We start from the raw sequence: 26,629 nt of genomic DNA on the forward strand, positions 1-26,629 counted from the left end.
GCTGGAGTATGTAAAAAAAAAGACTCCAGCCCTCAGCGCTGATGCTCTGTACTGCGTCCCGCCCTCCTCCTGACTGGCAGGTGCGGAGGCGGGAACGAGACAAACAAGGCCGCAAAAGCCGGGGACTGTAGTAATAAGCGCGGCCGTGATATATGCACGGTCAGCGCGGAAGTCCCCGGCGCACCACAAGTCACAGCAGTGTCGCAGTGCGACTGACCCTAGCGGTCCGGCGCGACCGTTTGCCCTAGTCTACCCACTCAGCTGAGCTGTAGTGAGGAAATGGCACAAGCGCAGCAGCGCTGATGTCCCCGGCGCACTAACACACCCAGCAATGCTGCGGTGTGCGCGCGTATGCACGGGGACACAGAGTACCTTGACGGAGCAGGGCCCTGTCCCTGACGATACTCAGCTCCATATCCAGCGTCTTCTCAGGGGCTGCGGATGGAGCACGGTCTCAGTGCCTGGAGACCGGTAAAGTCCCACTTCGCCCAGAGCCCTAATGGGGATGGGGAAGGAATCAGCATGTGGGCTCCAGCCTCCGTACCCACAATGGGTATCTCAACCTTAAACACCGCCGACAGAAAGTGGGGTGAGAAGGGAGCATGCTGGGGGCCCTGTATGGGCCCTCTTTTCTTCCATCCGACATAGTCAGCAGCTGCTGCTGACTAAACAGTGGAGCTATGCGTGCGTGTCTGACCTCCTTCGCACAAAGCAAAAAACTGAGGGACCCGTGCTCCTACGGGAGGGTGTATAGCCAGAAGGGGAGGGGCCTTACACTTTTAAGTGTAGTACTTTGTGCGGCCTCCGGAGGCAGTAGCTATACACCCAATTGTCTGGGTCTCCCAATTAGGAGCGAAAAAGAAAAATATATGCAGCAGAATGGGGTACAACCCCATGCATATTGGCTTCATCAGGGGCAAGAGATGCATCTGAAGGGTTAAAAATAATTCCTGACAGCAGTTTTGAAGTATTAGAGGGGTGCGGTTTTTAAAATGGCATCACTATCTACCGTATTTTTCGGTTTACAAGACGCATCCGTTTATAAAACTCACCCCAAATTTAGAGATAAAAAAATGGGTTCGTTTTACAATCCAGTGGTGTCTTACGGGGAGTAGCGGTGGTGGAGCAAGGTCACTGGAGGCATGGGTGGTGCTGGAGTAGGGCGATGGTGTGTACGGTGTTCCAGGTGCTCGCTGCAGGCGCTGTGAAACTGTCAGTAGTGCAGACTTCAAAGAAATGGCACCAGGAGTCGGCGCATGCGTGGATTGAGCTATCGGCTCAATGACAAGCTGAGATCTCAAGTGCAACCTCCAGGCACCATTTTCCTTAAGTCTGCTGCTGGGAGATCAATGGGCCAGAGGCGGCATGTGCGCATATGAGATCTTGATCCGAGAGTTCCGTCTGTGCATGCACCGACTCCGGGCGCCATTTAGTTGAAGCCCGCATCGTCAACATTTTTAGTATGGCCCCTACCTCACCACTCGCAGCACAGCAGCTCGCAGCACAGCGCCAGCAGCATTGCCCCTGCTTCCTGCTACCCCTCTCCACCACCTCCTGGTAAGCTACATTCGGATTATAAAACGCATCCTTCATTTTTCTCAAATTTTTGTGAGGAAAAGTGCATCTTATAATCTGAAAAATACGGTATATAGGACCCTCAAAGTCCATTTAAATCTGAATAGGTCCCTACAGAAACAGGTTTCGTCAATTTCTTGAAAATTGACAAATTGCTGTTAAACTTTTAACAGTTTTAAAATACCAACAAAATAAAAAGACGTTTCAAAAATGATGCAGATGTAAAGTAGACGTGTGGGAAATGTTATATTAATTATTTTGTGCAGCATGACGAACTGATTTGAGGATATAAAAACTGAAAGTTTAAAAATTGTGAAATTTTCAAAATTTGGCCAAAATTCAGATATTTTTACAAATAAACGCAAAAAATATCAACCTAAATTTACCACTAACGTAAAGTATAATGTGTCATGAAAAACAGTCTCAGAATCAATGGGATTCGTTGAAGCGTTCAGGAATTATTACATCATAAAGTGACACTGGTCAGATTTATAAATATTGGCTCCGTCATTAAGGGGTAAAATGTAATTTCTTTCTTATAGGACAAGGATTGTAGTTGTGTTTCATGTTTATTAATTCTGAGTTTCTATCATTTTGGTGATTTTGTTTTTTGCTTTTCTTGTAATCCTCACATTGTCTTATATCTAATGTTACAGGTGGGATAATAAACTAAGATATAATTCTGTAATCTTACTACTTTGTCATGTGTCTCCTTGTGTGCACTGTGGTATAGTGGTGGCTGGTAACGTATTGATGGATGATCAGATATGGCGCTGTCGCACCAGGGCTGTGTGGGGTTCAATGGCCTCTATGCCATCTACAGTGCTTTGAAAAAGTATTTGATTGGTAGCACGGTGGCTGAGCGGTTAGCACTGTACGGTGGCTCAGTGGTTAGCGCTGTATTGTGGCTCAGTGGTTAGCACTCTTGCTTCAAATCCCACCAAGGACAACATGTTCTCCCCATAATGAGCACTCGTGCATCAATGTTCTGCCCCCCCTACACAGGCCCTGAGGTGTATGAAGTTTGACAGGCACACTATAGCCCAATAAGGAGAATGTTGCTTGAAGGAAGTCTGTATTTATTGAACATTAGTCGATGTGTTTGTGCATATCTCATTGTTCCTAATTTCACCAATCAGCATGTGTGTAATACAACAGGGAACATATTCAATTGAAATACTATGTCCCAAGAATGACAAAAGTATTTTAGGAGTGATACCTTTATAAGCTAACCAGAACAATTATATTAGCAAGCTTTCAGAGCACCAAGGCTCCTTCTTCAGGCAAATTACAAATGAATTACTGAGACCAAAACACAACAGGGAACATACAGAAGCCTGACAATATACAGTCATATGAAAACGTTTGGGCACCCCTATTAATGTTAACCTTTTTTCTTTACAACATTTTAAGTTTTTGCAACAGCTATTTCAGTTTCATATATCTAATAACTGATGGACTGAGTAATATTTCTAGATTGAAATGAGGTTTATTGTGCCGGCACCGGGAATCTTGTTAAATTTGAGGGTCGCATGGATTCAACTCAGTATCAGCAGATTCTTGACAATACTGTGCAAGAATCAGTGACAAAGTTGAAGTTACGCAGGGGATGGATATTTCAGCAAGACAATGATGCAAAACACCGCTCCAAATCTACTCAGGCATTCATGCAGAGGAACAATTACAATGTTCTGGAATGGCCATCCCAGTCCCCAGACCTGAATATCATTGAACATCTGTGGGATGATGTGAAGCGTGCTGTCCATGCTCGGCAACCATCAAACTTAACTGAACTGGAATTGTTTTGTAAACAGGAATGGTCAAATCTACCTTCATCCAGGATCCAGGAACTCATTAAAAGCTACAGGAAGAGACTAGAGGTTGTGATTTTTGCAAAAGGAGGATCTACAAAATATTAATGTCACTTTTATGTTGAGGTGCCCATACTTTTGCACCGGTCAAATTTTGTTTAAATGCGGATTGCACATTTTCTGTTAGTACAATAAACCTCATTTCAATCTAGAATATTACATCAGTTATTAGATATATGAAACTGAAATAGCTGCTGCAAAAAACAAAATGTTGTAAAGAAAAAAGGTTAACATTAATAGGGGTGCCCAAACTTTTTCATATGACTGTACTTACAAATGTACAAGAAGCTTGAATTTAGCTAGTAGATGCAGCTATCTAAACATGGTAAGAGTCCAGAGCTTCTGATGGCAACAAAACATAGATTTCCTTACTAGTGATGCTATCACAAGGGGGAATAAAATGGAGAATGTTTTCAGTATGTGAGTCATTACAAAATGGAGGCTTCCTACCCAAGATACACCGCAAAGATAAAAGTTTGGTCACTAGAGGAAGCTAAAGTACAGCCTAGTAAAGAAAACACAGATGTATAGCAAATAATAAAAAAAGAAGATTAAATGCAGAAGGCAGAACAATCATAGTGTTCATTCATCGTTATGAACACTGTACTGCTTGCCTATCATTAGTACTGAGTAGTGATGGGTGAGGGTGCTTGGCACTACTCGTTTCTCGATCGACCATTCGGAAAACATTGCACACAAAGCACAGGCTCGTGTCACTGAATGATGGATGTCGGCACCAAAGTGAGAGCTAATTGCAGCCTCTGAATGGCTCTCACTGGAAGCTAATAAAACTTTTGAAATATAGTGTGTCCAAAAAAACCAAAAACGTACTCTCCCTCCCCCGAACTGCCCAGTCATTGACTTCCATACTCCATACTCAAGTTGAACACGTCCGAGTGTCTGACCTGCTCGACTTCTTCAGGACATGTGATTTTTGTCCTGAAGGAGAAATTGTTCTCAGAAACGCGTCGACAATAAAAATTACCATCTTTATCATCTTAAATAAATATCAATATGTCCAAATATTTAAAGGGAAAGATCCCTGACTCACCAAGCTTCAAAAACTCATCAAATGCACGTGGGAAATAAATGTGTGGAAAATCTATGCAGGAAGCCAAAATAAAGAGATAAAATCATTTATTTTTATTGAAAAAATTCATTAAAATGACAAAATATGAGAAAATAATACCACAGTAAGAAAAAAAGGACCAAAAAAACCCCAGAAAAATAATACCACAGTAAGTATTAGTAAGACTGAGACAAAACCACCAATAAATAATAAATGCAAAGTATCATAATCTAATATATAAAGCTGAGTGGAATGTATGTATGTCCGCTAAAGGAATCTACACCGTCGCATTTACAATCACAAAATTTTGCACAGACACCTCATGTGACTCAGGGAACGTCATAGACTATGTTTTGACAGAAAAATTTATCCTCCGCGCTTTACAGTTACTCTCCAAAAAAACAATAAAGTCAATGGAGCTGCGAGCTATAGGTTATTAATAGCAGCTGTGAGTGGTTGCTATAGGAAGAAAATAAATTGTTAGTATAAGAAGCTTATGTGTGAAGTAATGTGATTTCTGTGGAGAGATGGACACAGAGACAGACTGCGAGACAAACAGGCAGAGACAGACAGGGAAAAAATACAGGGAAAGACACACAGGTAAAGAGTAAAGAGACAGACAGAGGCAGGGAAAGAGACAGAGGCAGGGAAAGAGACAGAGGCAGGGAAAGAGACAGAGGCAGGGAAAGAGACAGAGGCAGGAAAAGAGACAGACAGGGAAAGAGACAGACAGGGAAAGAGACAGACAGGGAAAGAGACAGACAGGGAAAGAGACAGACAGGGAAAGAGACAGACAGGGAAAGAGACAGACAGGGAAAGAGACAGACAGGGAAAAAGACAGACAGGGAAAAAGACAGACAGGGAAAAAGACAGGCAGAGACAGACAGGGAAAGACACACAGGTAAAGAGAGACAGAAATAGACAGAGACAGACAGAGACACAGACAGGGAAAGACAGGCAGAGACAGACAGGGAAAGACACACAGGGAAAGAGACAGACAGACGAGGAAAGAGGCAGACGAGGAAAGAGGCAGACGAGGAAAGAGGCAGACGAGGAAAGAGGCAGACGAGGAAAGAGGCAGACGAGGAAAGAGGCAGACGAGGAAAGAGGCAGACGAGGAAAGAGGCAGACGAGGAAAGAGGCAGACGAGGAAAGAGGCAGACGAGGAAAGAGGCAGACGAGGAAAGAGGCAGACGAGGAAAGAGGCAGACGAGGAAAGAGGCAGACGGGGAAAGAGACAGACGGGGAAAGAGACAGACGGGGAAAGAGACAGACGGGGAAAGAGACAGACGGGGAAAGAGACAGACAGGGAAAGAGACAGACAGGGAAAGAGACAGACAGGGAAAGAGACAGACAGGGAAAGAGACAGACAGGGAACAATATAGGCAGATAAAGAGACAGACAGGGAAAGAGACAGAAAGACAGAGAAAGAGAGAGAGAAACAGACAGGAAAACAAATAGGCAGACAGACATAGATAGAGAAATAGACAGACAGGGAAAGAGACAGACACACAGACAGAGAGATAGACATAGAGACAGACAGAGATAGACAGACAGAGACAGACACGGATAGAGACAGAGACAGACAGGGAAAGAGACAGAGAGACAAAGTGATACAGAGACAGACAATGAAAGAGACAGAGAGACAGACAAACAGAGAGAGAGACAGACAGAAAGAAACTGGGAGAGTGACAGAGAGAGACAGGTACTATCCTGAGTGATGTGACAACCAAAATAAATAGAGTACGATGCAAATATTATATTAGATGATAAATAATCTATTATTTCATGTGTTAAATAGAATAAAAATATATACTATATTTTTTGGATTATAAGACACACTTTTCCTCCCAAAAATTTGGCAGGAAAGTGAGGGGTGTGTCTTAAAATCTGAATGTAGCTTATCAGGGGGAGGTGGAAATGGGTAGCAGAAGTCAGGAGCAATGTTGCGGCGGCCTTGTCAGGGTCTGTGGCAGCTGTGCCTGGGTGTGCGGCAGTGAGGGCTTCAAATAATGGCGCCTGGAGCCGGCACGTGCACAGATGGAGCTCTCAGCTCAAGATCTCATCTGCGCACATGCTGCCTCCAGCCCATTAAGCTCTCAGTAGCAGACTTAAGGAAAATGTCGACCGGAGGTGGCGCGTGCGCAGATGAGATCTTGGCTTGTCATTGACCCGAGAGTTGAATCTGTGCATGCGCCAGCTCCGGGAACCATTTCTTCGAAGACCTCACCGCCCGCAGCTGCAGCAGCCCTGGCCCATCCGCCCTAGCACAGCCACCACAGCACCAGCACAGCTGCCCCAGCACAGCTGCCTCAGCACCAGCACAGCCGCCACCAGTTTCTGGGACAGCATCTGTGTCACCCGCTGGCTGCACCACCTGCAGCATCGCCCTGCTCCACCATTGCCCCTGCCTCCTGTGACCCCCGCTCCACCACCGCTGCCGCCTCTCTCCGGTAAGACACCACCAGATTATAAAACAGACACCATTTTTTTCACCCTTTTTTTCTCTAAATGTGGGGTGCGGCTTATAATCCGGTGTGTCTCATAAACCGAAAATAGGGTAAGTGCCAATCACAAAACGTGATGGTATACCGTGCATAAATACATTTACAAACAAAAATAATAATGTTATACGGTGCATAAATAATGTATGCTAAACAAGCATGAAAATATACTGTATGTGTAAATATTTACTGTTAATATATACAAAATACCAAGATGAAATATAAAGATAAAAAAAGAAGAAAAGTTAAAAATTAAAAATTAAAACCAATGAAGCACAATGGAGTCCCGTCCCACCCATGTTATGAAACCAAAGACAATTCACATAAAACTATAAGAGTGCGCTAAACCTTAACGTTTCATTAAGGCCTCGAGGGGCTAGTGTACCTAGCTGATACATGCATTGGCTCTCTATCCTGGCAAGAACTTTACCCAAATCTCTCCCTCTGATGCCTAAAGAAATCTGATCAATGGCTTTGATTTTTTTAAAAATTCGGATTACAGTTATGAAAAACTAAAATGGTGGGGTAGCGTCTTGAGTGAGGTAAGTTCCTCAACTGTCTTCACTTTTGCAACGTCCCTACAATGTTCATGTACATGAACCTTGAATTCATGAGTTGTTAGTCCAATATGATTTTCTTACATGGACATTGTCCATAATATACCACTCCCTTGGAAGTGCAAGAAAGATGCTTCCTTATTGTGAATGTTTTTGTACCATCTCGATTAACAATTTTTTTTTAATTTGACCATGCTTGCTCAGGCCTTACACAGTCCGCAAGGAAAAAAGCCCATATCAGATGTAGATATTGTAAGACTACAAGCAATAGGGGCTAAATAGTGGCTGTGCAGCAAACTGTTGTGGAAATTTTGGGAGCATTTTGCCACAATGGACGGCATATGTGGCAAAAGCCCAGTCTGATCGCAACCTGAAAGTGCATCTGTCAGGTGCATTTTGGGCACATGACATGAGTGTGTGCCCACATCTGGGTGGCTCACACGCACCTTGTGTTCCATGGTCGCTTGTTGTGAACACATTTGGACTGAGTTCTGGTTTGGGACTCCCTCTTGTGGCCAGTGCTGGTAGTGGAGTTGGTCTATATAACTAGTTTTCTCTTGGTCTGGGCTAGTGATCAATGTTGCTTCCTGTGGTGCTGTGGACATTCTGAAGGCTGCCCTATCTTCTGTTTCTACTGAACCCTTAACAGATAAGTTGGTCTTTGTACCTCTGCTGGTTTTGTTTCCATTTTCCTGTTGTTTATTTTGGAGGTACCAAGGGGTGCTTCACACATAGCGAGATCGCTACCGAAATCGCTCCTACGTCACGGTTTTGGTGACGCAACAGTGACCTCATTAGCGATCTCGCTGTGTGTGACACTGAGCAGCGATCTGGACCCTGCTGTGAGATCGCTGCTCGTTACACACAGCCCTGGTTCGTTTTTTTATTGTCGCTCTCCCCGCTGTGACGCACACATCGCTGTGTGTGACAGCGGGAGAGCGACGAAATGAAGCGAGCAGAGAGCAGGAGCTGGCATCTGGCAGCTGCGGTAAGCTGTAACCAGGGTAAACATCGGGTAACCAAGGTGGTTACCCGATATTTACCTTCGTTACCAGCCTCCGCCGCTCTCGCTGCCAGTGCCCGCTCCTGCTCTCTGCACATGTAGCTGCAGTACACATCGGGTTAATTAACCTGATGTGTACTGTAGCTAGGAGAGCAGGGACCCAGCGCTAAGCAGTGTGCGCGGCTCCCTGCACATGTAGCGACGTTATGATCGCTGCTGCGTCCTGTGTTTGACAGCTAAGCAGCGATCATAACAGCGACTTACTAGTTCGCTGTTACGTCACAGAAAAAGGTGACGTAACAGCGATGTCGTTATCGCTGTCGCTATGTGTGAACCCAGCCTAAGGCTTGTTTCCTGATTTTGCTTGTGGAGTTTTGGGTGGAGTTGGATCATTCCCTGCTGGGAATGTCTGTGTACCTTGCTCCATATTCTGCAATGTATCTGTGTTTTGTCATGTTTGGGATTAATATTAGTCCTTCCTCTATATATAAGTATTTTGCTCGGATCCCAGTAACACCAGAGTACTGATATAGTGGGGGAGGGGCGTTTGGTCTCAGCTTTTTTCCTATCAGGTGTGTTGGTTTTTTTAGGGATTTGCGCGGCTGCAGACAGCCCTTTAGGAAAAATTAGTTCTCCGGCTGTGTCAAGGCGAGTAGGTCTTTGTAGGCTCGTCCCATGGCTACTTCTAGTTGTGTCATCAGTGTGAGGTCTGCAGTCAGCTGAGTTTCCAACCACTCTGGTGACTCTCTGGATTTCCTAGTTTTTGCCCTCTTTTTGATCCTCCTCGGTCACTGAATCATAACAGTCGCCACAGCTAGAAGTCACTTTGCAAATGACGTCACCTCCAGATGGGAATATCAGGCACCGTACCCCTTATGGATTACAGCTGATCACTGCATAATTCTATTAGTTCGCACTTATGTTTAAACCATGAATTCCTCCACCCCGACACACCCCATAAAGAAGCAGGGCAAAATGTGCGTCGGGGTGGAGGGACCACCGTCTATCACTATACACGGACACTACTGAACCACCAATTAGGTAAATCAGCATCTACAAAAAAAAAAAAACTTTATATACCACATAAAATTTATGATTCTAATTATTATGGGGTATATGAATTACACTGTGTTCCAAATTATTATGCAAAAAATATTTTCTCAGATTTTCCTAAATTAACTATATGAATTGCAGTCATTGTTATTTTCCAGTCATCTACTATTCGAGTATAATTGAAATGTTTTTGATCAAACAGCCTATGAAAACAGTATATTTTTAAAAATAATAAACACTCAAAATGCACTCAAAATGCATGTTCCAAATTATTATGCACAGCAGAGTTTTCAACCTTTTTATTTTTATTTTGAAAACCAAAATGGTCACTTGTGAAATTATAAGCATTATCAGCTTATTACAAAATGAAATCAAACAGTTTTCAAGTCAAAACTTAATTCTAGGTGATGTTACATTTGCACATAGGACCCCTTGTTCGAAAGAAGCTTCTGAACCTCTCTCATCCATTGAATTTGTCAGTTTTGGATGGTTTGTGCTTCAATTGTTTTGCATGTGGACAGAATACCCTCCCAGAGCTGCTGCTTAGATGTGAACTGACTCCAGCCATCATAGACACTCCTTTTGATGATGCTCCAGAGGTTCTCAATGGGGTTGAGGTCAGGGGGAGATGGTGGCCACACCATAACTTTGTCCTCTTTTATGCCCATAGCAGCCAGAGATGCAGATGTGTTATTTGCAGCATGAGACGGTGCATTATCATGCATGAAAATGATCTTGCTGCGGAATGCACGGTTCTTCCTCCTGAACCATGGCAGGAAGTGCGGTTTTAGAAACTCCACATAGATTATGGAGTTCATCTTTACCCCTTCAGGGATTCTAAAGGGGCCGACAATCTCAATCCCCATGATTCCAGCCCAAAACATTACTCCACCTCCTCCTTGTTGGCGCCTTAGCCGTGTTTTCATTGGGTGTCCATCAACCAGCCATCCTCCACTCCATCCATCTGGACCATCGAGCGTTGCCCGGCACTCATCGGTGAACAAAACAGTTTGGAAGTCAGTCTTCATGTATCGTTTGGCCCACTCGAGCAGTTTCTGCTTGTGATCAGTGGATAGAGGTGGTCGACAGGATGGCTTACGCACAGCTGCAAACCTCTGAAGGACCCTGCATCTTGTTGTTCGGGGGACGTTGGAGGCACCAGCAGCTTCACTTGTCTGCTGCTATGACAAGGCATTTTAGCAGCTGCTCTTTTAACCTGACGCAGTTGCCTGTTGGAAAGAGTCCTCCATTTTTCTTTATCAGCACGCACACGTGTGTGCTGTGAATCAGCTACATACTTCTTGATTGTGCGATGATCACGATGAAGTGTCTTGGCAATGTTGATTGTAGTTATGCCTTGACCTAAATACTCCACAATTTGTTGCTTCTCAGCAGCCGACACATCCTTTTTCTTTCCCATTTTGGCAAAAAATGTAGGCTGCTTAATAATGTGGAACAGCCTTCTTAAAGGGAAGGTGTCGTGGTTTTTTATTTTTGTATTAAAAATAGTGATTATGGTATCAAAGAATTTTTAATACAAAATTAAAATCACTGCTTAGTTTTTATTTAATTCTAATTTTACTGGAGGCACTGGGGGCTGCAATGCTGGATTTGCTGTGTTTGTAACAACAGTTACTCACTGCTTTATGGCAGCCCCTGTGCATAGACTCTGATAGTCGGAATCCAACCCCTAGGCTTATTACAGGAGAGCTCCCTGCTGTGAAATGGACGCGCCCCCTGGGCTGTCCAGATCACAGCAGAGGGAGGAGATCAGCGCCATCTTTTTGCAGCTCACCGCGGTCATGCTGTGTGCTGAACTTTTCCCCGTCACCCGTTCGGCCCGTGGGGAGTAGTGTACCGGTGCCCCTCCCCCTGCCGCCGATGCTACCGTCTCTGATAATACCCCCACGCTCTCCCCCCATGGCCTGTCACCTGTCTGCCTGTGTGTGAGTAGTGTACGGCCCCCCTCCCTCCCCGGCCGCAGCGGGTGTGCTTGTGCGTGTGGCAGAGCATTTTGTGTGTGTGCTGGCAGAGCATTGTGTGCGCGTGTGGAAGAGCTTTTTGTGTGTGTGTGCTGGCAGAGCAATGTGTGTGCGTGCTTGTGTGTGTGGCAGAGCATTGTGTGTGTGTGCTGGCAGAGCATTGTGTGTGCGTGTGGCAGAGCATTTTGTGTGTGTGCGCTTGTGTGTGTGGCAGAGCATTGTGTGTGTGTGCTGGAAGAGCACTGTGTGTGCGTGCTGGCAGAGCATTGTGTGTGCGTGCTGGCAGAGCATTGTGTGTCCATGTGTGTGCTTTTGTGTGTGTGCGTGTGGCAGAGCATTTTGTGTGTGCGCTGGCAGAGCATTGTGTGTGCGGTGGCAGAGCAATGTGTGTGCGGTGGCAGAGCAATGTGTGTGCTGGCAAAGCATGTGTGCATTTGGCAGAGCATTTTGTGTGTGTGCTGGCAGAGCAATGTGTGTGCGTGCTTGTGTGTGTGTGACAGAGCATTGTGTGTATGTGCTGGCAGAGCATTGTGTGTGCGTGCGCGTGGCAGAGCATTGTGTGCGTGCGCGTGGCAGAGCATTGTGTGCGTGCGCGTGGCAGAGCACTGTGTGCGTGCGCGTGGCAGAGCACTGTGTCAGCGTGCATGTGGCAGAGCACTGTGTCAGCGTGCATGTGGCAGAGCACTGTGTCAGCGTGCATGTGGCAGAGCACTGTGTCAGCGTGCATGTGGCAGAGCACTGTCAGCGTGCATGTGGCAGAGCATTGTGTGCGTGCATGTGGCAGAGCATTTTGTGCGTGCGTGCATGTGGCAGAGCATTGTGTGTGTGTGCTGGCAGAGCATTGTGTGTGCGTGTGGCAGAGCATTTTGTGTGTGTGCTGGCAGAGCATTGTGTGTGCGTGTGGCAGAGCATTTTGTGTGTGTGCTGGCAGAGCATTGTGTGTGCGTATGGCAGAGCATTGTGTGTGCGTATGGCAGAGCACTGTGTGTGTGTGCTGGCAGAGCATTGTGTGTGCGTGCTGGCAGAGCATTGTGTGTCCATGTGTATGCTTTTGTGTGTGTGCGTGTGGCAGAGCATTTTGTGTGTGCGCTGGCAGAGCATTGTGTGTGCGCTGGCAGAGCATTGTGTGTGCGCTGGCAGAGCATTGTGTGTGCGGTGGCAGAGCAATGTGTGTGCGGTGGCAGAGCAATGTGTGTGCGTGCTTGTGTGTGCTGGCAAAGCATGTGTGCATGTGGCAGAGCATTTTGTGTGTGTGCTGGCAGAGCACTGTGTCAGCGTGCGCGTGGCAGAGCACTGTGTCAGCGTGCGCGTGGCAGAGCACTGTGTCAGCGTGCGCGTGGCAGAGCACTGTGTCAGCGTGCGCGTGGCAGAGCACTGTGTCAGCGTGCGCGTGGCAGAGCACTGTGTCAGCGTGCGCGTGGCAGAGCACTGTGTCAGCGTGCGCGTGGCAGAGCACTGTGTCAGCGTGCGCGTGGCAGAGCACTGTGTCAGCGTGCGCGTGGCAGAGCACTGTGTCAGCGTGCGCGTGGCAGAGCACTGTGTCAGCGTGCGCGTGGCAGAGCACTGTGTCAGCGTGCATGTGGCAGAGCACTGTGTCAGCATGCATGTGGCAGAGCACTGTGTCAGCGTGCATGTGGCAGAGCACTGTGTGCGTGCATGTGGCAGAGCATTGTGTGCGTGCGTGCGTGCATGTGGCAGAGCATTTTGTGCGTGCGTGCATGTGGCAGAGCATTTTGTGCGTGTGTGCATGTGGCAGAGCATTGTGGGTGAGTGTTCAGCAGAGCATTGCGGGCGTGTGGCAGAGCATTTCGGGTGGTCGTGGATGCAGAGCATTGCACCGTTATGCTGCTCGGTAACAAACACAGTATATACACAGTGTTCACACGGTATATAGTATATACACAAGGTATATACACACAATACACGGTATATAGTATGTACACACGCTGGCTCCGCCTCCTTCATGCTGGTCAGTCACACACACCGTATATACACACTGTACACATGGTATGTTGTATATATACACAGTATATGGTATAGCATATACACATGCTGGCTCCGACTCCTTCATGCTGCTCGGTCACACACAATATATACACACGGTATATAGTATATACACACAGTATATGGTATATAGTATATACACACGCTGGCTCCGCCTCCTTTATGCTGCTCGGTCACACACACAGTATATACACAATGTATACACGGTATACAGTATATGCACTCAGTGAATAGTATATGTACACAGTATATAGTATATACACGCTGGCGCTGCCTCCTTCATGCTGCTTGATCACACACACAGTATATACACAGTGTACACACAGTATATAGTATATACACATAGTACATGGTATATAGTATATACACACGCTGGCTCTGCCTCCTTAATGCTGCTCGGTCACACATGCAGTATATACACAGCGTTCATACTGTATATAGTGTATACACACAGTATGTAGTATATACACACAGTACATGGTATATAGTATATACACATGCTGGCTCCGCTGCCCTCATGCTGGGTGCTGTCACACACACAGTATATACACAGTGTACACACAGACACTGTGTGCATCCGTGTGGCAGGGCATTGCGGGCGTGCATGTGGCAGAACATTGCAGGTGTGTGTGCATGCAGCGGAGAATTGCTGGACCGGGGCGTGCAGAGCGTTATGTGGTGACACTTTAAGCTGGTGTCACACTAAGCGACAGCGACAACGACGTCGCTGTTACGTCACCATTTTCGGTGACGTAACAGCGACCTTGTAAGTCGCTGTTATGATCGCTGCTTAGCTGTCAAACACAGCAGAAGCAGCGATCATAACGTCGCTGTGCTACATGTGCAGAGAGCAGGGAGCCGCGCTTAGCGCTGGCTCCTTGCTCTCCTAGGTACAGTACACATCGGGTTAATTAACCCGATGTGTACTGCAGCTACATGTCACAGTGCAGAGAGCAAGGAGCCGCGCGCACTGCTTAGCGCTGGCTCCTTGCTCTCCTTGCTACAGTATGCATCGGGTTAATTACCCGATGCATACTGCAGCCACATGTCACAGTGCAGGAGCCGGCACTGGCAGCAAGAGCGGAGGCTGGTAACCAGCGTAAACATCGGGTAACTAGGGAAAGGTCTTCCCTTGGTTACCCGATGTTTACGCTGGTTACAGCTTACCGCAGCTGCCAGTGCCGGCTCCTGATCGCTTCATTTCGTCGCTCTCTCGCTGTCACACACAGCGATGTGTGTGTCACAGCGGGAGAGTGACGACCAAAAAATGAAGCTGGACATTCAGCAACGACCGGCGACCTCACAGCAGGGGCCAGGTCGTTGCTGGATGTCACACACAGCGACAGCGACGGGACGTCGCTGCAACGTCACAGAAAATGGTGACGTAGCAGCGACGTCGTTGTCGTCGTCGTTATGTGTGACACCAGCTTTAGACATTTGTGGTCACCAACAAAATAGCTCTGCATTGTGTCCCTACATGTCATTCTCTCTTATCTGTTGTAAACACTCAGATTAGGAGGGGGAGGTGACATCACACACAGGAGAGCAGACTCCGCCCACTTTACTGCAACTGTAATGAGAATTCTACAGTGGGATTTCTGTAGGATTTCAGCAGCTTCTCCCCCTAGTGTTTAACAGTGGAAAATAATCAAACTTTTTTATTTTTTTTATATTTTGCTCAATTAAGAACAAATAATATTTAAACAAAACATTAAAACATTAATACTTTACATTTTGTTCAGTTATTGCAATTTTTTTTTTGGGCACGACACCTTCCCTTTAAGTAGTATTGCCTTTATTTGGACACACTTGCCAAACTAATTTGCACAGGTATCTGCAATTGTTTTCAGTGATATATAGAGCCCTGACACACATCACCATCAATGAGTTTAAATGACAAACAAAAAATTTCTAACCTTATCACTCCAAAACTCTTTTTGCATAATAATTTGGAACACAGTGTAATTATTGAGAGCTTTCTATGATGTATATGACCCTTTTGGACTCTTGTTGACATTTAAAAAACAAACTATAATACATTGATTATAGAGGTTGGTGTCTTTGTCTGCGGCCACACAATATACTATATTGCAATGCCATCTACTGCACTCCTTGGGTATTACACCTTGTGAATATGGCATTATTTACATAAATGAAATATAGTACCTCACTTGTGCATACTTTTTCAACATATATAATAAATAAATAAAATAAATATTCTACCTCATGTGCTGTATATGTGACATTACATGGTATATTATTAATGTTATTTAATTGATGCATGTCCCTTACCAGTTACCTGCTTACACTTGCTACAGTTGGATTTATTGGTAGCTTTATATACATTTCTACGTATATCTTTTTACATGTAGTGGTTTTACAATTATGTATTCATTATTAGTCTCCCGGTACCTACCTGCACGCAACCTCAGATCCTCACAAGATGTCCTTCTCTGCTCCTCTCTCTCCTCTTCCCACCATCGCATCCAAGATTTCTCCCGTGCCTCCCCCATACTCTGGAACGCTCTACCTCAGCATATCAGACTCTCTCCTACCGTGAAAAGCTTCAAGAGGAACCTGAAGACCCACCCCTTCCGTCAAGCCTACAACCTACAATAACCCTCAGTCCAGTACACCACTGCGCAACCAGCTCTGTCCTCACCTATTGTACCCTCACCCATTCCCTGTAGACTGTGAGCCCTCGCGGGCAGGGTCCTCTCTCCCCCTATACCAGTCTGTTTTGTACTGTTAATAATTGTTGTACTAGTTTTTATGTATACCCTTTTTCATTTGTAAAGCGCCATAAAATTAATGGTGTTATAATAATAATGATACTTTGCATTTATTATTGATTGGTGATTTTGTCTTCGTCTAATGCGGGCGTCACACGGTACGATATATCAGGCGATATGCCGTCGGGTAGTGACACACATCCGGCATCGTCTGATATATCGTAGCGTGTGACAGCTACGTGCGACGGTGAACGAGCAGAAATACCCACCTTCTCGTTTATCGTTGACACGTCGCTCAGTTTAAAAAAAAAAAAAAAAAAAAAAAAAAAATCGACCGTCAGGTTGTTCATCGTTCCCGAGGCAGCACATCGCTTCGTGTGACACCCCAGGAACGATGAACACCGCTTACCTGCGTCCCGCCGGCAATGCGGAAGGAAGGAGGTGGGCGGGATATTTACGTCCCGCTCATCTCCACCCCTTCGCTTCTATTGGCCGGCGGCCATGTGACGTCGCTGTGACGCCTAACGTCTCTCCCATACAGGAAGTGGATTTTTGCCGCCCACAACGACGTCGCCCGGGAGGTAAGTACGTGTGATGGGGGATTAACGACTATGTGCGCCACAGGCAACTAATTGCTTTTGACGCACAAACGATGGGGGCGGGTACGATTACACGATAGATCGTACCGTGTGACGCCCGCATTACTAATAATTACCGTTGTATTTTTTTGGGTCCGTTTTTTTGGTCCCTTTTTTTTTTTCTAGATTGGATGGGTTGTTACCAACATCTGGTAAGAAATGTATGTCAATAGCAGCTTTAGAAATAGTTAGTACTTTAAAAATACTATATGTGATGTGTTCAGTACTTATTTCACCCATGGTATATAACAATGTCCTCAACTATTAAAAATAAATAAATCTCATATAAAATACATTATATTACATACATATAACTCACAGACTAATGGCAGAAGATGTCAACTGCCCAAGGCCAAAAAGACTAATGCACTACCAGGATGCAGCAAGACCTCCATTAAATGGAGACATCACAGGTGCAAAGGTAGATGATAAAATTGCACACTTGTGGCTTGCATAGGTCACTGTTCACACACAGTATCTGGTATGCAGCCTATTAGTTACGCCATCACAGTAGATGCAAGCGGGCTGCGCAAGTACTAAATAGTGCCATTAGTCTGTTAGTTTTTGCTTAGCTTATGGAGGATTTTTATTCCTCTTTTTGTTGTTTATATATATATATATATATATATATATATATATATATATATATATATATCTATATCTATATATACACGATATATTAGTGTAGGAACCCACAAAAATGAGGATCCGTGACGTGGATTGTGGGCTTACCGTACTATGGCCATATTACCTACCAATACCTCATATTTATTCTTTTGCACAGAATATTTTATACAGGAAGCAGCCAGGCCTCTTTATGTTAGACCTTGCATATTACAGTCACTGTCCCTGCATGGTGCACATATATAGTACTGGCGCAGCCCGCTTGCATCTACAGTGATGGGCGTAACTAATAGGCTGCATACCAGATACTGTGTGTCTGCATGTGTGAACAGTGACCTATGCAAGCCACAAGTGTGCAATTTTACCATCTCCCTTTGCAACTGTGATGTCTCCATTTAATGGAGGTCTTGCTGCATCCTGGCAGTGCATTAGTCTTTTTGGCCTTGGGCAGTTTACATCTTCTGCCATTAGTCTGTGAGTTTTTGCTTAGCTTAGGCTAGTTTCACACTTGCGTTCAGCGGAGTCCGTCACTATGGAGAATAGCGCAGTCCGGTAACGCACTGCGCTATTCTCCATAGACTTGTATGGATGACGCACTGTAACGCAAGTGTCAGCGTTGCATCCGCCGGACGACGCAGCGTCGTTATTTTGACGCTGCGTCGGGCGGAAGGAACGCACCATGTAACTTTTTTTGAACAGCGGAATCCTTTGGATTTCACTGCGCATGCTCTCTGGCTCCCTCCACCCGTAACCAGGGTACACATCGGGTAACCAAGGAACCCTGGTTACGTGTGCCGGGAGCCCGACACTTCCCCGCTCGGCTCCGCTCCCTCCCTCACACACAAAACACACACACACACACTCTCACCTGTCCCCCAGCTATGCAGTCCCCGCGGCACTGACGTCCTCAGCCATGGCCCCGCTCGGCTCCACCCACTTCGCACTCCGCCCCCCGCACACATTGTCGGCAACCGAACGATCAGCTGATCACCCGGCGGCCGGCTACTGTGAGTGATCGGCTGATCACCCGGCGGCCGGCTACTGTGAGTGATCAGCTGATCGTTCACAGTAGTCTGCAGACGGTAAAACTGTAAAAAAACAAAACAAAACGAATTGCGTTGTTTTGCAGCATCCGTTGCATCCGTTGTGCCACTATATGCAACACTTCCGTTGCATCCGTCACACAACGCAATGCAACGGATACCGTTCAACGCAAGTGTGAAACTAGCCTTATGGAGGTTTTTTATTCCTCTTTTTGTTGTTGTTTTTTTACATACATATAACCCAAGAAAAGATATTCTAATAAAGTAGAGATATCATTCAACAGGTTACTTCATGTGAAACATAAGCAGTTAAAAAATACAAACATACATTTTTTTTTTTTCCATATTTGCATCAACGTTTCATAATGTACCCGGGGGTGCTCCTATGGAGATGGTGTCTGGGTGCAGAAGTTGGATCGCCTGTGATATTTGCGCAATTCTAAGCAGCCAGACACACAGGTGATCTTGCAAAGATAACACTTTACTGAAGGAGAAAACAGGGTACCCCCGGGCGATTTTCCAATTTCCTGTTTGTTTTTTGCTCCCCTTCTTCCGAGAGCCGTAGTTTTTTTTATTTTTCCGTCAATCTTGCCATATAAGGGCTTATTTTTTGCTGGAGGAGTAGTATTTTTAAGTGAAACCATGAGTTGTACCAGATAGTGTACTGGAAAATAGCAAAAAAAATTCCAAGTGCGGAAAAATTTCAAAAAGAGTGAAAGTGCAAAATTCTTGTGGGGGTATTTTATTCGCCATGTTCACTATATGGTAAAACTGACATATCGGTGTGATGCTTCAGGTTGGTATGAGTTCGTAGACATCAAAGATGTATAGGTTTACTTTTATCTGAGGAGTTAAAAAAAAATTCAGACTTTTTCCCAAAAAAAAAGTGGTGTACTTCTTGCGCCATTTCCGAAAATCGTAGTGTTTTTATTTTTTTATATATGGGCCACAGTGACGGCTTCTTTTTTGCATCTCGAGTTGACATTTTTAATTATATAATTTTTGCACAGATGCTACCTTTTGATCGCCTGTTATTGCATTTTGCGTAAAATTTGTGTCAAACAAAAAACATAATTTTGGTATTTGGCATTTTTTAGATGCTTTCCCATTTACAAATCAGATTGATTTTATATTTTGATAGATTGGGTGTTTCTGAACGCGGCAATACCAAATATGTGTATATTTTTTAACCATCTAATGTTCAATGGGGCAAATGTGGGGTCATTTGAACTTTTAGGTTTTTGGGGTTTTTTTTAAAACTTTTTTCAACTTTATTTTCCTAGTCCCCCTAGGGGACTATAAGGATCAGCAGTCTGATCGCTTGTTCCATTCTATAGAGCAGAGCAGCATTGCTCTGATCTGCAGAAAAGCTCCTCTCCTCTTAGGCCGGAGTCACACTTGCGAGAGACTCGCGCAAGTCTCACACTGGTATCACCCGGCAGGGCTGCACACTCTCCTGACAAGAGTGGGTCGGCTGCATGTATTTCTATGCAGCTGAGATGCTCCTGTCTGGAGAGTGTAGGGCCGTGCCAGGTGATGCCGATGCGAGACTCACGCGAGTCCCTTGCAAGTGTGACTCCGGCCTTAGAGACAGCCCTCTGCTGGCTGTATAATCTGATCAGTAAACGGCATGGCGGCAAAAAAATTCCAAATGGCAAAATTACGGTTTTTGGTCGCTGCAAATTTTGCGCTAAATGCAATAACAGGCGATTAAAACATATCATCTGCGCAAAAATTGTACCATTAAAAATGTCAGCTTGAGACGCAAAAAATAAGCTGTCACTGAGCTATAGATCCCGAAAAATGAGAGCGCTGCAGTTTTTGAAAAATGGCGCAATAAGAGGGCAAAAAGTCAGAATTTTGTTTAACCCCTTAGATAACAGTAAACCTATTTATGTTTGGTGTCTATGAACTCGTACCAACCTGAGGCATCACAATGACACTTCCATTTTACCATATAGTGAACATGGTAAATAAAATAGCCCAAAAACAATCGTGCAATCGCAAATTTCCCACACTTGGAATTTTTTTGCTGTTTTCCAGTACAATGTATGGTAACACTTATGGTTTCTCTTAAAAGTACAACTCATTCCGCAAAACAAAAGCCCTTATATGGCAAGATTGATGGAAAAATAAAAAAAGTTACAGCTCTCAGAAGAAGGAGGGCAAAAGAGAAAAACAAAAAAAAATTGCCATGGGGTGAAGGGGGTTAAAGGCAAATAGGCAGCAGTTCACTCTATAGGATACACAAAGTATCAGTGCCTTCTTCGGGTGCGTGCCCACGATCAGTATTTGCAGCGTTTTGGATGTAGCGTGTTTTCGCTGCATCCAAAACGCTGTGATGTACAGTACAAGCAGTGGATGAGAGTTCTAGAAATCCCATGCCCACTGTGCGTGTGGCCTGCCGCGAAAACTGACATGTGCCTTTCCAAGGCCGCATCATTTCAATTCTTTGCTTCCATAGGAAGAACACAAGCGAGAGAACGCAGCTCGCCAAAGCCTGTTCATGAGTACAAGCAGAGCAGCTGCGATTACCTGCGTTCTCCTGCAGAGGAGACTAGTGGCCCCGTAGGTCAGGACCCGAAGCGTCCAGGACGCAGCAGGTACTGATCGTGGGCACATTCCCTTATACAAGCAAGTTTGGGTCTCTCAGGGTGGTTGGAGTACAGTTCCCCTCACATGCTGTTGGAGATAATACTCTGCACAGTCCGGGTAATATTTCTTTGATGGAGGGACCTTCATGGGTCGGTTTCCCCGTAGTCACACACTTGTGGTATCTAACTACTCACGGTTTTGGCGCTACCGTTCCCTATTGCAGGGGGTAGGGCAGACAGAGTTTGGCTATGTTCGCACGTTGCGTTTTTTACCGCGTTTCTGCAGCGTTTTTGGCAGCAGCGTTTTTGGGCAAAAACGCATGCGTTTTTGATTTCCAGCAAAGTCTATGGGAAAAGCAGAAATCCTGTCTGCACTTTGCTTTTTTTTCTGCAGCGTTTAATTTGCATATTTGTGGTCAAAAACTATGCTGAAAAAGAAGCAGCATGTCAGTTGTTTTTGCCATTTCTGCAGCGTTTCCTTAACATTGGAGTCAATGAGAAATGGCAAAAAGCAACCAAAATCACAATTCCTGCGTTTTTCATGCTTTTTACCTGCTTTTCAACTGCGTTTTTGGCTCCAAAAACGCATGCTTTTCTGATCAAAAATTAATGGGTTCTAATGTTCCTTTACACACACACAATAACCGAAAATTTAAATGTAAAAAAATAATAAACTTTACCTATTTTTCTGTTAAAATGTGCATAACCACTATTATTACATTAAAATTGATAATTTACCATATAATTTTATTAAAAGTTAATTTTATACTTTCTTTCTCTTTTTTCATTCTTTTTGACTAATTCAACTTTATTTCTCAGTGTCTTGATCTCAAAAACGCATCTGCAGAAACGCAGGTGAAAACGCAGGTAAAAAGCGCTAAAAACGCACTAAAAACGCGGTAAAAACGCATGCGTTTTTAGCGCTAAAAAATGGTCAAAAGCCATTTGGTCAAAAACCAAGGGAAGGAAAACGTGCAGAATAAACTGCAGGTACTCCGATGCAACGTGCGCACATAGCCTTAATGGCATAGAGTTCACATTACACTGGTAATGGCTGGAAGCACATAGAAAACCAGTGTGGAGGAGGGTACATACATGTTCGGCCTTATCTCTCCTGGCTGTAGGACTCTTCACTCCTTTGTGGAGGCCATTTTATGGAAAAAAAAAATATGTCCCCTCAGCATGGGCTGGAATAGAGATTGTGGGAGCTTCTTCCCTCTCTCCTGACTAGACTTGTTTGATCCAGTTTACTGGATGTGTCAGCTCTGAGGTGGCAGACTCCTCCCAGACGTTTCCATGGCAGCTGGTTGTGAGGAGAATGAACACCTGACTTTCAAATGCACACAAGGACCAGTAGATGGCAGCAAAGTACACTTAACAATCCTCAGAGGACGCAGAGAATAACACACTTAATCACAAACTGCCTAAGGCCTCCTTCACACGTCTGTGTTTCTGGTCCGTGTTTGGTCCGTGTTTGGTCCGTTTCCTCACGAGCCAAAGACACGGGCACACATAGACCCATTAAAATCAATGGGTCTGCGCACACGTGCGTGTTTTGCCATAATATAATAATGATTGCCATGGACCGTGTGTACAGGTGGAGCATACGTGTCCCCGTGTGCTCCACACATAGACATGTCCGTTTTTCTCCAACATCACGGGTGTCACACGGACCAAATGGATGTGATCCGTGTGACACGCACCGGAGAAAACACACGTGCCTGTGAAATAAAAAGAATTTCTGTACTCACATTCTCCAGCGCTGCTGGCACTTGCTTCCAACCCCCGCTCATTATGCTCATTGCATATTTTCTCCACTGCGGGCCGGAAGCAGCAGCAGCGGGGAGTCGGCAGGACTGGAGACCGAAGATCAGCACCATGGACAGCAACGCCAGGGACAGGTGAGCAGAAAACTCCCGTTCTCCGTGTGTTATCATGGATAACACACGGAGAATACACGTGTGCCATAAACACGGCATACGGAGGGCAATACACACCTTTGACACGTCCATGAAAAACGTGTGTGATTTTCACGGACGTGTGAAGGAGGCCTAAGGCTGGTTTCACATCAGCGTTTTCCTGCCGCACTGCCAGATCCGTCATAAGTGTAGTACAGTTCAAAACAGTTCACTGGCAAGCTCCGGGCACATGCGGTCATGTGACCGGAGCATGTGACAGCATGTGACCGGGGCTTGCCGCACTGTCTGTGAAGTGTATTGAACTGTACTGTACTTGTGCCGGATCTGGCAGTGCAGCAGAAAAACGCTGATGTGAAACCAGCATAAGGTTGCTTTCACACTTCCGTCTTTTTCCATCAGTCACAATCTGTTTTGTGACTGATGTGACGGACACGTTGGAGATTGTGGTACAACTGAATGAGCGATCATACTGCTGATCCTTATAGTTCCCTATGGGGGCAAGTAAGATAATAATAATAAAAAAGTTTAAAAAAACGTTTTGAAAAATTAAAAAAAAAAGAGAAAACCTTAAAGTTTAAATCACCCCCCCCCCCCCATTGAAAATTAAAGGGCTAAAAATATACACACATTTGGTTTTGCCGCGTTCAGAAACGCCTGATTTATCAAAATATAAAATCAATTACTCTGATCGGAATACGGCGTAGCGTCAAAAAATCCAAACGCCAAAATTACGTTTTTTGGTCGTCACAAATTTTGCGCAAAATGCAATACCAGGCGAACAAAACGTAGCATCTGTTACGTTAAAAACGTTTACAAACCTCAGCTCGAGACACAAACAATAAACCATCACTAAGCCATAGATCCCAAAAAATGAGAATTCTACGAGTCACGGAAAATGGCGCAAAACGTACGCCACTTTTTTCTGACAAACTTCTGATTTTTGTAACGCCTTAAATAAAAGTAAACCTATACATGTTTGGTGTCTACTAATGCACACTGACCTCAGGCATCCCACTGATACATTAGTTTTATCATAGAGTGAACACAGAAAATAAAAAATATCTCAAAAACAATAGTTTTTGCAATTTTTCCGCATTTGGAATTTTTTTGCCATTTTTCCAGTACACTATATAGTAAAACTCATGAATTAATTTAAAAGTACAGCTCGTTCCGTAAAAAACGAGCCTTCACATGACCATATTGCTTGAAAAATAAAAAGTAACGTCTCTCTGAAGAATGGCGAAATAAAAACGGAAAGCGCAAAATCGGCTGGTCGTGGAGGGGTGAAAGGCAGTTGCTACAGAAAACAGCCAACATATCCCCTGTGTACAACAGGCTCAGCTTTGGTTTTAATTATTAGAAGATATAGATACAGTATATTCCCCCTAGGCGAGATCTCCTGATGATCAGCCGATTGCTGCTTCTGCTTCCATTTAGTAAATGATTGTTGTCTTGACTCTGACAATTGGATCCATTTGCTGTTATGATGACATGAGTTGCTGGTGACAGATCCTGTTATTTTCATCCTGTGTAGTCAGCACATTGAGCACATGAAGGTGGCATTTTCTGAATATTAAAAATCACTAGTAGCATAGCCGAGTACTATGAGGCCGGAGTCACCGCCACCGGCTCCTGCCTGTACCCTGATAGCTATATGACTGTAACAGCCGCTACTTTCAGCCATTACGAAGGGTAGATCACGGTATAAAGATTTATACAGCTGTCATTAAAGGAGTTTTCCACTTATAGAAAAGTGATCCCTAAACCTTTCCCAGCACGTAAAATCACAAACGTAGACAGTACTCCCCCCGCCCCCGGTCCAGCATCAGGCCGCAGCGATATGCGTTGCAGTCATGGTGTCACCACTGCAGTCCCCCATAGACTTTCATTAGCACTGGATTGTGCAGGATGACTTTGCGTTTCATCCGATTTTTGCCAGATCCGGCAAAATTTACTTGTCAGGCGGCCGTATGAAACGTTGAAGTGAACGTTTTTGTGTCTGGCAAAAAAAATGGATCGCGCCAGATCCGGCGCCGTATGGCGTGTTTTATACTGGAAGCCTATGGATGCCAGATCCGGCGTAATGCTGCAAAAACGGATCCGGCAGCCAGATCCGTTTTTTTGAACTGAGCATGCTCAGTATCACACCGCATCTGTCAAAAAACTGAAGGAACTGATGGAAAAAACTGGTGCAACTGATCCGTTTTTTCGCCGCATCCGTCGCATCAATTTTTTCGCCGGATCGTGCCTGATGCCAAAAAACTGATGTGTGAAAGCAGCCTTTTCTCCTAGACTCCACAGCTTTTTGCTCCTCTGCCTATCTGCATGTGTCTACTGCCAGGAAATGGGAACTTTTTATGCTCCCTATACTATCAGGTGGCATGGGCACCCCACTGTTTCTCATGACCACCATGTTATCAGAAATCCAGTATATTAACTGGGCACAGTATAACCACCGTTCCTTATTGAGTGGCAGCTCAGACCTCATTACTGATGGTCATTAGCGCCATGCAAGAGCATATTTAGATCTATCACATTTTTCACGTGTATGTATTGTTACTAAGATCACTATAACCCATTAACAAGTATACCGTGATATATCACATGACTAGGCATGTACTAGCATATAAAGGGGCAAATACCAGCACATACAGTGGGTACGGAAAAGTATTCAGACCCCTTTAAATTTTTCACTCTTTGTTTCATTGCACCCTCTTGGTAAATTCAAAAAAGTTCTTTTTTTTTTTTCTCATTAATGTACACTCTGCACCCCTTCCCCCATCTTGACAGAAAAAAATAACAGAAATGTAGAATATTTTGGAAATGTATTAAACAAGAAAAACTGAAATATCACATGGTCATAAGTATTCAGGCCCTTTGCTCAGTGTTTAGTAGAAGCATCTTTTTGAGCTAGTACAGCCATGAGTCTTCTTGGGAATGATGCATGGAGGGGCGATCGCTGGATGATAAAATTGCATGCTAGTAACTTGCATAGGGCGTCGTTCACACTTGCAGGTGCATTGTAACCTAGTCAGCAGCCTATTACACGCCCATACTATTCGACCAGGCGGGCTGCCCGTTATTTATGTGCATCATGCAGGGACGGGGACTCCGTTATGCAACTCCAACATAAAAGGGCCTGGCTGCACCCTGTATAAAATGTTATGTGCAAAAAAATACATATACAAAATATATATGAGGTATACTGTATATATTTTTAGTATAGTAATAGTTTGAATACAGATGAGCCAACTTAGTTCACCACATGGTATCTCCACTGCAAATGTGACACCAATGTCCTAAAGCAGCAGAACAACAATATATGGAGGATCCATTTTACATTTGGGCCAAGCACTGGCTATAAAGTGGAGATCACTGAACATGAAGCCGCATTTCTTACACCAATAAATCATTAAGGGTTTATCTGGTGAAAAAAATATATCAGTTATCCACAGGATATG

At 44.7% G+C, this 26,629-nt stretch overlaps 1 long non-coding RNA gene across 1 annotated transcript in view; it reads right to left on the reverse strand.

Annotated features, from left to right (window-relative positions):
• Positions 1 to 22,430, reverse strand: part of LOC142301112 (uncharacterized) — a 56,796-nt gene extending 34,366 nt beyond the window's left edge. Inside the window, exons 1-2 of the long non-coding RNA XR_012752692.1 lie at positions 22,345 to 22,430; positions 4,498 to 4,548 (exon numbers count right to left, since the gene is read on the reverse strand). This is a non-coding gene — a long non-coding RNA (uncharacterized LOC142301112). The remainder of the gene's footprint in view (positions 1 to 4,497; positions 4,549 to 22,344) is intronic.
• Positions 22,431 to 26,629: the final 4,199 nt, after the last annotated feature.

This window comes from Anomaloglossus baeobatrachus, chromosome 4 (assembly GCF_048569485.1).
Source record: "Anomaloglossus baeobatrachus isolate aAnoBae1 chromosome 4, aAnoBae1.hap1, whole genome shotgun sequence".
NCBI classification, from domain to species: Eukaryota; Metazoa; Chordata; class Amphibia; order Anura; family Aromobatidae; genus Anomaloglossus; species Anomaloglossus baeobatrachus.